Consider the following 10699-nt stretch of genomic DNA (forward strand, 5'->3'; position numbering starts at 1 on the left):
GGCCCTGAGGGAGGACGCGGTTAAAGCTTTGCCGTCAACTGTGAGTCCCGAGAGCCAGTCCTAAGCTAACACACTAACTCTGCAGCCTTCCTCACGACCCCAAGCCACCGAAGGCGGCGACACCTGATCCAGCACACAAACGGGTCCCTTCTGTCCCCGGATACAATTTCGCGGCGGAGACGCACTCAAACTCACGCGCAGCAGCCAAGAGCGGAGGTAAGCGGACGGACCACGCCGCTCCAGCAGACGGAAGGGGGGCGGGGCGGCAAGAGGAGAGGGGCGTTGTTTGCTCCCTGAGGTGAGTGCCGGGCGGATGGCTGCGACCCAGGGGTGGGGGGTAGGGATCCGAAAGTGCAGATGGGGTTGGACTGAGGGGGTAAGGGGTTGGGGGTGGGTAGGGTGTGGGGCGGAGGTGTGTAAAGGAGATCTTTCCGTGCTGCCTCGCTCGCGCCCGTGCTCCTTTCCCTGCCGTATGGCGCACGTTTGAGGGTCCTCTGGCGTTTCGTGCGTGCAGGCTGAGAGAGGGATCACCCGGCGTGGATCTGGCCAAGGACCTTGCACTTGACCCCGGAGCTATGGGCACCGCGGAGCCCCCGCCGCCAGCCAGGGATGGGGGCCCGGGAGGTGCTTGGGAAACTGCAACTCTCCTCTACTTCGTCCTCTCCCTGAGGGGGAACTAGACCTGGGTGCATTGGGGGTAGCGCGTGTCTTGGGGCTACACACACAGACGCACAGAAACAGGGACCTTTCAGTGCCCGCAAGCCTGTGCGACCCCGGGAAATGGACAGTGGTGGCAGGGTCTCCGCGCGGATGCGGGAGCCATATGGCGTGCCCTTGCTTTAGAGAAGCGTGTGCGGGTTAGGAGGCGAGAGAAGGACGCGCTGCAGGAAGTAGGGCGCCTTCCACGGGCTAGAGGAGCGGCGAGGGGGCCTGGGATGCGTGGTTTGGAGTTGTACGAGGCAAACCGCATCGGAGTGCGACAGGGCAAAAGGACAGTCACGCGTGGCGAGGGGGTTACTCAATCTGTATGTGTAAATTCGCTGGTTTAATGGAGGGTTTATGAAGTTGAGTACGGGGAACGTGCCGCTCTGCAGCACTTCCTTAGGGAAAGTACCACCTCTGTACCTGTACCTCTGGTTCCCATCGCCGAAAAGCAACCCCAAGGGGTGGGGTGGGGGGTGGTGAGGAGGGGAGAAAGTGAAAGAACTTCTGAAAGTACTCGAACTCGGAAGACTAGATTGTGTTAACTAGTCATTCTCACGGGGGAGAGGGCGTATCGCAAGGGGGAGGAGTGGGTAGCATTCGAGTCACCTGCATTATGAACCAGTGTTAGCAGTAGAGGCAGCCTTTTATTTCAAGTGAGTTCCACCCAGAAACGATAGGAAAAACACTACTCTAAAAACGTTCGATTTCCCTTGGGCTGTCGTCTCGTACAATGAGTTTTTTAAGATTAATGACATGAAGGTGTGGTTGTTTGGCTAGATGCCAAGTGTGCTGTTGTTTCTATTTATGATAATTTCATGTTCAAAGAAAAAATAAGTCTGCACTTGGAATTGGTGTAATTGGTGTGCTTTATTTCCACTTCCAGAAAAAAATGCCACTTGAAGGAAGGCTAGGAAGTGCTTTTTAATTGGTATGTTAATGGTGTTAGGAGTAATCACATTTTATTCCCTGGAGAGTTTTAAATTAATGGAAGAGTCATGCACATCAATATTGTATAGTGAGGGAATCCGAACTTTGCATTAATTGAATTAGATCATAAACCAGACTATTTTTTTCTGTCTCAGAGAGAAACAGTGGACTAGTTTTCTCTTACGGAAACTATCTCCAGGCAGTTTGCGATAATTGCTTTTGGACTGTTTCTGTTCGGCAACTATTCTAGATAATTCTAGAGGGAAACACTCAAGTGCTATTTGATTTGCCTGTCACCCACAAGGTAAGGTTGACATCTTGTGTGATTTAGAGCTATAGCAGTGTTTAAAAACTACAATGAGGCATACTTCCGTGACATTTAGTAATAGCTTGATAGTATATTAGTAGCTCGGGCATAACTGAGTAAAAACTGTACTTGTGACTTTCTCTTGATAATACTACTGTAGAGAGTCAAACTCCTTTTAAGTCTAAAAGTTCCAGAGCTTTATGCTTGTTGTACTAATGCCTGGTGTGCATATTAGAATAAGTAAACCAATGGAGTAAAAAATGTTTGTAAAAAAAATTTATTTTTTGTACAATCTTTTTGTGTGTAAAGAGTTTGACAGTTCACATTTGATTTGAATTACTTAAAACATTTCATGGTACCTTATGAATAACTGTCAGCTTAATTACCATGTAAATATTGACGGCAAAGGAAGAAAATAACCACACTCTCAATTGTCAGACTCCTTTTCGAAGTTATTTATGTGCTTGTTTATAAGATAATATTGACTTGATGCTGTTTAATTCACATTAGATTTCCAAAGTACACCAGGAGAGTAAGAACTTTTGATTGTTTTTGCAATATGTCATAATATCTCATTTATTTGACACTATCTGGGTTAGTACTTATTTACATAAGCACATTTTCAAAATAGCTGACCCCTCACACCGTTAATTACTGACACTTTAAAAAGTTAGCTATTAAAACAAGTAATTTCTAAATATTACACTCTTACTTGCTCCCCAGGATGTAAGTTATTTTTTGTTGTTGGACTGTCTTTATGAACATGAATTCATAAAGAATTGAATAGTGCTATTCCTTGAGGTGTATAGAGCTGTTTTTGTTTATAGTAAATGGCCTCAGCCTGCCTGGTTGAAATACTAGATTGGGGACAGAAGTACTATTCTTTTTTCTTTATGGTTTTTCTGGGTCCTCTTTCTGTTATCAGCTATCACTTTCTGCTGCTGTCAGGCTGTGAGCGGGCCCTGCTGCTCTATTATCTGTTGTCTTTTTTTTTTTCTTTTTTTTTCCTGAAATGATGTGGGCTATTGTCGAGTATAAAGCCTGCGTAATTTGTGACAGGTACTTGCTGTTCTCATCCTTTGTTTCTGGGCTAGATAGTGAGCTCAATGGCTGAGGTTCCTAGAAGGGTAACTTCTATATAAATGGTTTTAATGTGTTTTTTTTAATAGAAAATTTTGTATATGAGATCTTTAGAAGGGTGTCTTGATTTCAGACATTCAGTCTTCTGGAAGATCTTTGCTTTTCTAAGAAATTGAAGCAGGCTTTAAAAAAAGTTTCCTTTTCTTATGGTAGGCCCAGATTGTCTTTGTTTAGGAATACCTGTATGATGATACTTTACATCCTGCTTTCTGCCATTGAAATTGACTAGCTGTATGTAACGTTGGCACTATTTCTCTACTCTGGAAGCTAGGAATAAGAAGTGTGATTTGATAAGCCTGGTGCCCATACTTGAAGCTAGGTGAGTCATTTCAGTATTACTTTGCACATCCATATATGGGGTTACATAATCAAATGAGTTTGAATAAAGGTGTTTAATTTAGTGTTGAAAACGGTGATAATTATATCTTCCTAAGCTAAAGCATTTCACAAACATCCTTCTTTTTTTCAACACATGCTTACTAAAAGCATACTATGCATTGGGCACTATGGTCCTGTACACTGGGGATATGCAGACACATAAGACCATGGGAGGATTAGATAGATAGAAAACAAGTTGGCTTCAATAAGTACAAAATAATGCTATATGTTCTTGAGTGCTTTGATAGAGAAATGCAGAGTGCCCTGAATAGGCATTTGGAAGTGGCCAGTTCCACGTGGGGACAGAGACTAAAGAGGCTTCATAGGGAAGGTGACAACAGAGGAGTCAGTGTAGACAAGGGCAAGATCATGGAGGCTGTTTGCCATCCTACAGTGTGTGGACCATTTTCTCTTCAAGGTTGTTTTAAACAAAGGAGTGGTGAAAACACAGCTCTCACAGCAGTCTAGAAGGATGGATCTGAGGTGTGAGACAGGAATAACAGGTTAGAAGGTATTGGGGTGATCTTGCTAAGAGAAGTTGAGGAACTTACATCAAAGTTGTGGCAGTGAGATGAAGAAGAGACTTTGGTCACACAGATGTTAAGGTGGTAGAAGCTCTCAGATTAGGTGACTGGTTAGATGGTGGGTGGTATGGGAGGATGGGATAGGGAGAAGCCGATTTGAGGACCAAGGATGATAGAGTTCAGCTTTGGACATGTAGAATATGAAGTGCTTATAGAAAATCCAGCTGGAGATGAGTGTCCGATGGATCATTGCACAGAACTGAGCAGAGAGGTCTAGGCTAGATAGGTAGGTAGATAAATGGATAGATTAATGGATGGGTGGATAGACTGACTGCTTTAACCATTTTCAACATATAGGTGGTTGCAAAAAAAAAAAAAGGTAGTCAGTAGATCTTCTAGGGCAGGTTCAGAGAGTAAGATGAAAAAAGAGGCCTGGGGAGATTCTAAAATCAAATTATTGGCTAGAGATATAGGGAGCAGTAAAGAAGGAAAAGGTACAGAGTGAAAGTCGGGAGGAAAATTAGGGGAGAGTAACTTTTAGTAGCTGAAGGAGGAAAGAATTTCAAGAAATGAGGGGCTAAGTACTAAAATGAGGGGTATCAGACAATCCTGGTTCTGCCCCTGACTAGCTATGTGACCTTGAACTCAGAATTTAGTTCCCTTTCCTCATTTACATAATGAAGATCAAAGTGTGACCTCCCAGGGCCACTGTGAGGATCAAATGAGATAAAGTCTATCAAGCTCAGTGACTGGAAGTTATCTGGTTTGTGTTCAATAAGTGCTAGCTGTTTTTATGGAAAGCAGGACTTGGATTTGGTGATAGGGAGGTCTGTAGAGACTACTGCTTTCAGCAGTACTTGCTCTCAGGGTTTAGGGAGGGTGATTAGAAGTTATGTTTCAGATGGAAACTTGATCATATTTATAGCCTTTGAGGAGGAAGCCAGTACAATAGGGGCACTTGAAAATTTTGAAGGGACAAGAGAGAACCATTGGAACGTGTTCCTTGGCTGGGGGGCAGGGTTGGCTCAAGAGCTCTGGGAGATGTTACCTTCCTCAGGACAAGCCATGCTTCCACCAGCCTGGAGGGTCCGCAGCATCTTTGTTGCTTTTTAAAAGCATCTGGTAATCAAATCATAGACATTTTTAACGTCTTATTTAAGGTTTCTTGGTATTTAAGTGAGTTTAAGTGAGTTCTAGTTTCTCATAATATAATAAGGACAAAGATTATTCATTTTAAAAGATTCTGAATACAAAAACAAGATAGGTGATATTAAAACTGAACACAGTATAATTTAATGTTTAATTCAGAAGGCATTTCCATGTCTAAGGCATGGAAGGCATTTCCATAGGGTCTTAAAAATCAACACCATGGAAACCAGGTATTAACCTGTGTAATAGGGGAAGGACTGATTTGTAGATTTCTTAAAAAATTGAGCTGACCATAGTAATATTTAAAAATATCTACTTTTGGGGCTTCCCTGGTGGTGCAGTGGTTAAGAATCCACCTGCCAATGCAGAGGACACGGGTTCGAGCCCTGGTCCAGGAAGATCCCACATGCCACAGAGCAACTAAGCCCGTGCACCACAACTACTGAGCCTGCGCTCTACAGCCTGCGAGCCACAACTACTGAGCCCATGTGCTGCAACTACTGAAGCCCGTGCGCCTAGGGCCTGTGCTCCGCAACAAGAGAAGCCACCGCAATGAGAAGCCTGCGCACCACAATGAAGAGTAGCCCCCCGCAACTAGAGAAAAGCCCATGCGCAGCAACGAAGACCCAACGCACACAAAAATAAAAATAAAGTAAAATAAAATAAAATCTACTTTTTTCCTTAGGATTTTCTCTAGTTGGATGAAGTAATGCTTTATATTAGAGATAAACATCTAAAATTAGATTTCTATTTTAATATGTATATATTTTTTACCCTGTAATTAATGGGTATTTTGAAAAAAAATTTACATATGTGAATTGGTTTGCGAACCACTCAACAATTGAACATGGTGCATGATGTTTACTGGTTGGTTTTTGGTGATTAACTGGTTATAAATATTCCATTTTAGTTCAAATTAGTAAGTCTGTTTCAATACATGCTTGTTAATATTCACTACTTATCATTTGTTTATATATATATATATGTGTGTATATATATATACATACATATATTTATATAATTTTTTTTTTTTTTTTTGGCTGTGCAGTGTGGCATGCGGGATCTTAGTTCCTTGACCAGGGATCAAACCCGTGCCGCCTGCAGTGGAAGTGTGGAGTCTTAACCACCGGACCGCCAGGGAAGTCCCTCATTTGTTTATATAACGTGTAGCATAGTACATAGTTTTTAGGACACCCAATAAATGTTTTCTGAGTAAAATGAAATTAGATGTTCAGTATTTTTAAGGTGAACTGAAGTCCATTATGTATGTGGTTTTTAACCTTTGATGACGTTCTTTCCCTGAAATTCTCTAGCTACATTTTTTGTTATCAGAACCTCTCTGTTTTGGAGTTGAGTTTCAGTCTGTTGTGCTAACTCCCTCACAGTGTATGGTCCCACTCTTGCAAAACGTAGTGGGCTGTGCCGGTGATTTTCAATTTAGGACTTCTGACAGTTCCATGTTACATATTCACCAACTCAGTTTTGGACTCTATACTGTCCTGCTCAGGACTCCCTTACAGAGATGACAAGTGCCACATTGAAATTAACTTAGACGTGAGGTCAGCATTTAGGAGTGCAGAGCCCAAACAAAGACAGAACCTTTGGGTTTGTGAATGGCATGGTATGTAGGACAGCCTAGGTCAGTTCCTACTCTGGTTGGAAATTTATGTAAGTATTAAAACATTTGGATTAGGTAGAATGTGGATTAGGTAGAATGTGTAGAATTTGGATTAGGTAGAATGTGTAGTTAGGAACATTTCAGAGATACTGTGTATTTTGCTAATAGCTTTGTGCTATTTGTCTGAATTATTAATAATGGAAACAGTCACTATATTGGAGGTGTAATTTCCCTTTACTTGATTTAGAGAACAGAAATGAACCTTTTGGGATTCTAGTCCACTAAATAAATTTACATTGTATCTGATTTGGTAAACATTTGCTTGATTTGGGAATATTATGAATACAAACATGTGTAAAATTATTTTGCACTTTTCAATTCTATTTCGAAGAAATTTGATATTTGACACATTTTCAAGAGTTATACTATTTTAGCTATTACATTGGCTATAACTTGCTTTAATAATAACCATGGGGCTGATTTTCCTTCAAGTGGGATGTTTTAGTGTAAACAAAATGTTCCCATGGATTTAAAAACTTTTTAAAAAGTAGAATCAAGTGTACGAATATGCTGTATATTTTTATAATATGTTCCTGAAAAGTAGTATAAAATTCAGTTTTTATAAATTGAATATTTATAGAATTTAAAATTTTCAAAACACTTGAAAGTAAGGCAAAATTTTAACTCTTAAAATATAGGTGACGGGTATACAGATGTTTTCTATATTAATCTTTATACTTTTCCATAGGTTTGAAATAGTCGACAGTCCAAAATATATGAAGAGTGATTTTAAAGCATGTCCTATTTTAAAGGTACCCAGAGACTTTGCTTATTTAAAGTAATCTCAAAGTACACCTCTCTATAAAAGGAATCCCATTTTGGTTAATCTGTTTTGCAAATTCAAACTTTCCTAATGGACTTACACAACAACAACGACAAAACTTGGGGACACCTCTGTACCACATTGTAAATATAGTCACATCCACCATCTTAAGCTTGTAACATACAGGCTTAATCTGATTCTAGACCTCATCCTCACCTTAATATCCCTTATTCAGAAAGGAAGGCATTGACAGGAAGAATTTTTTTTTTTTTTTAACTAGCAATGGAATAAGCCATCCAGTGGTGTTGCCTTCCTGCTTTGAGAGAGCTGCCCTGAGACTGCGTAGATGACACAGGCCCTGCAGTCCCTTGGCTGTGGCTTCTCCTTCTGAGGAAGGCCATGTGCTTTACATAGACTTTGCATGTGTGCTGCTGTACCTGTGGTTCATCTGTACTCGTCAGCCAATCAGGAGAGTGGGGCTTAGAGGAAAACTAGTCAAACAGGTTTGCCTGTCTACTTAGAAGGGCGGGGGGGTGGGGGTGGGGGAGCAGTGAAATTTGTGGATAAGGTCAAGGGTGAAACTATTTTAAGGAATATTAATGCTAATCACTGACTCTGTTTTTTCCTGGTTTTGAAAATACTTCAGGGGCATTTGTGAGAATATATCTTAATGGAGCTAAAGCGAGAGTAAGGGAACCTGGAAGGAGAAATAAATAAGAAACAGGGAATTAGAGCAAGATGGAGAGTGGACAAGGAAAGACTGTAGTGGAGGGGAAGGAAAAAAAAGAGGAAAAGGACAAGTGTCTCAGTGGTGTATGTGGGCTTTGTGTGAACCTGGATCATCATAGCAGGAAACCATAGTATTGATCTGAGCATGAGTTTAATTAAAACCAGTAGCTGTGATCCTCAATATCCCAAAGAAGGAACAGCCTACTGGCTTAGGGCTGAGGTTTACTAGGAACGTTGGTGGGAAAATGTAGTTACCATCTCAGACACTACCTTTATGTGGGAAATTCTCAGTTCCTTTGAACAACAGTCAGATGTTACATTCATACAGCTTTTTTGCACTTTGCAAATTGCTGACTCATACATTCTGTCATTTTATCCTCATTCTGCCCCTGAGCGTTGTCCGGTAGGTAGGCACATCTTACAAACCATGCCCTGGGGCTGCAGAGCTGTGAAATCACCAGGACAGTCTGCAGGGGATTTGATGTTGGAACCCAGGCTCCTGGCTACTCATTTTCCCACGGGAATCCTGGCTTTCAGGGCTCTCTCTCGTCCGGCTGCCTTCTGATCACCCTTGTTTACTTTCTCCTGTGCCCAGCACGTTCCATTTATTGGGTTCATTTCTCTCTTTAGGCATTTGCTTTAGGATACCCCACACCTGAACTGTTCTTTTTTTTCGTCTGTGCTTTCAAATTCTCATCCTTCGTGGTTTCTACACTCAGTCCCACCTCAGACTGTTGCTTCCCAGTTTCTTTTGCTTTTCCTTGACTTTCATGTCTACATTTGTCCATGATATTTGAACACTTAGTTACGTTCATTCTCCCTCTAAGGAGAGTATGCGCAGTTAGAGTGTGGACTTTCACTCTTAGTTTCCCCATAAGACCTTGGACAAACATACTAATCAGAGGTAACATATTTAAACGTAATTGAATGATACCTTCAGTGACTCATAAAGCAGGCAGGGAGGTAAATTCTCTAAAATGCTGTATGTATATTGATGCTTTTTTCCTTTTGTTTTTTTTCAAAACCACATATTCAAACTTGAAATGTTCCCTTCCTTTTTTTTTTTTTTTTCAAGTATGGAGTATTAACTTTTTTAAAAAAATTACTTTACTTTTATTTTGCATCTTTATTGGAGTATAATTGGTTTACAATGGTGTGTTAGTTTCTGCTTTACAACAAAGTGAATCAGTTATACATATACACATGTTTCCATATCTCTTCCCTCTTGCGTCTCCCCGCCTCCCACCCTCCCTATCCCACCCATCTAGGTGGTCACAAAGCACCAAACTGATCTCCCTGTGCTATGCAGCTGCTTCCCACTAGCTATCTATTTTATGTTTGGTAGTGTATATATGTCCATGCCACTCTCTCACTTTGTCACAGCTTATACCCTTCCCCCTCCCCATATCCTCAAGTCCATTCTCTAGTAGGTCTGGGTCTTTATTCCTGTCTTACCCCTAGGTTCTTCATGATATTTTTTTTTCTTAAATTCCATATATATGTGTTAGCATACGGTGTTTGTCTTTCTCTTTCTGACTTAGTTCACTCTGTATGACAGACTCTAGGTCCCTCCACCTCATTACAAATAGCTCAATTTCGTTTCGTTTTATGGCTGAGTAATATTCCCTTGTATATATGTGCCACATCTTCTTTACCCATTCATCCACTGATGGACACTTAGGTTGTTTCCATCTCCTGGCTATTGTAAATAGAGCTGCGATGAACATTTTGGTACATGACTCTTTTTCAATTATTTTTCAATTATATTTTTCAATTATATTTCAAATATTTTTCAATTATTTTTCAAATATTTTTCAATTATTTTCTCAGGGTATATGCCCAGGAGTGGGATTGCTGGGTCATATGGTAGTTCTATTTGTAGTTATTTAAGGAACCTCCATACTGTTCCCCATAGTGGCTGTACCAATTCACATTCCCACCACCAGTGCAAGAGTGTTATGTGTATGGTGTTAGGGAGTGGTCTAATCTAATCTCATACTCTTACATGTACCTGTCCAGTTTTCCCAGTTTTCTTCACTGCACATTCCTGCCTCCTTTATCAAAGATTATGTGATCATATGTGCGTGGGTTTATCTCTGGACTTTCTATCCTACTTGCAGACTTTCTGCTGAAAGATCATCTGTTAACCTTATGTGGATTTCCTTATATGTTGTTTGTTGTTTTTTCCCTTGCTGCTTTTAATATGTTTTCTTTGTATTTAGTTTTTGACAGTTTGATTAGTATTTGTCTTGGCGTGTTTTTCCTTGGATATATCCTGTTTGGGACTCTCTGTGCTTCCTTGACTTGGTTAACTATTTCCTTTCCCATATTAGGGAAGTTTTCAACTATAATCTCTTCAAATATTTTCTCAGTCCCTTTCTTTTTCTCTTCTTCTTCTG

The 10699-nt window shown here is 40.8% G+C and overlaps 1 protein-coding gene across 1 annotated transcript in view; it reads left to right on the plus strand.

Annotated features, from left to right (window-relative positions):
* Positions 1 to 15: 15 nt before the first annotated feature.
* UGT8 (UDP glycosyltransferase 8) overlaps positions 16 to 10699 on the plus strand; it is an 88729-nt gene continuing 78045 nt past the window's right edge. Inside the window, exon 1 of the mRNA XM_024751346.1 lies at positions 16 to 216. The gene's annotated coding sequence lies outside the window, so the exon portion shown is untranslated. The remainder of the gene's footprint in view (positions 217 to 10699) is intronic.

This window comes from Neophocaena asiaeorientalis, unplaced genomic scaffold (assembly GCF_003031525.2).
Source record: "Neophocaena asiaeorientalis asiaeorientalis breed wild unplaced genomic scaffold, Neophocaena_asiaeorientalis_V1.1 scaffold244, whole genome shotgun sequence".
Lineage (NCBI taxonomy): Eukaryota > Metazoa > Chordata > Mammalia > Artiodactyla > Phocoenidae > Neophocaena > Neophocaena asiaeorientalis.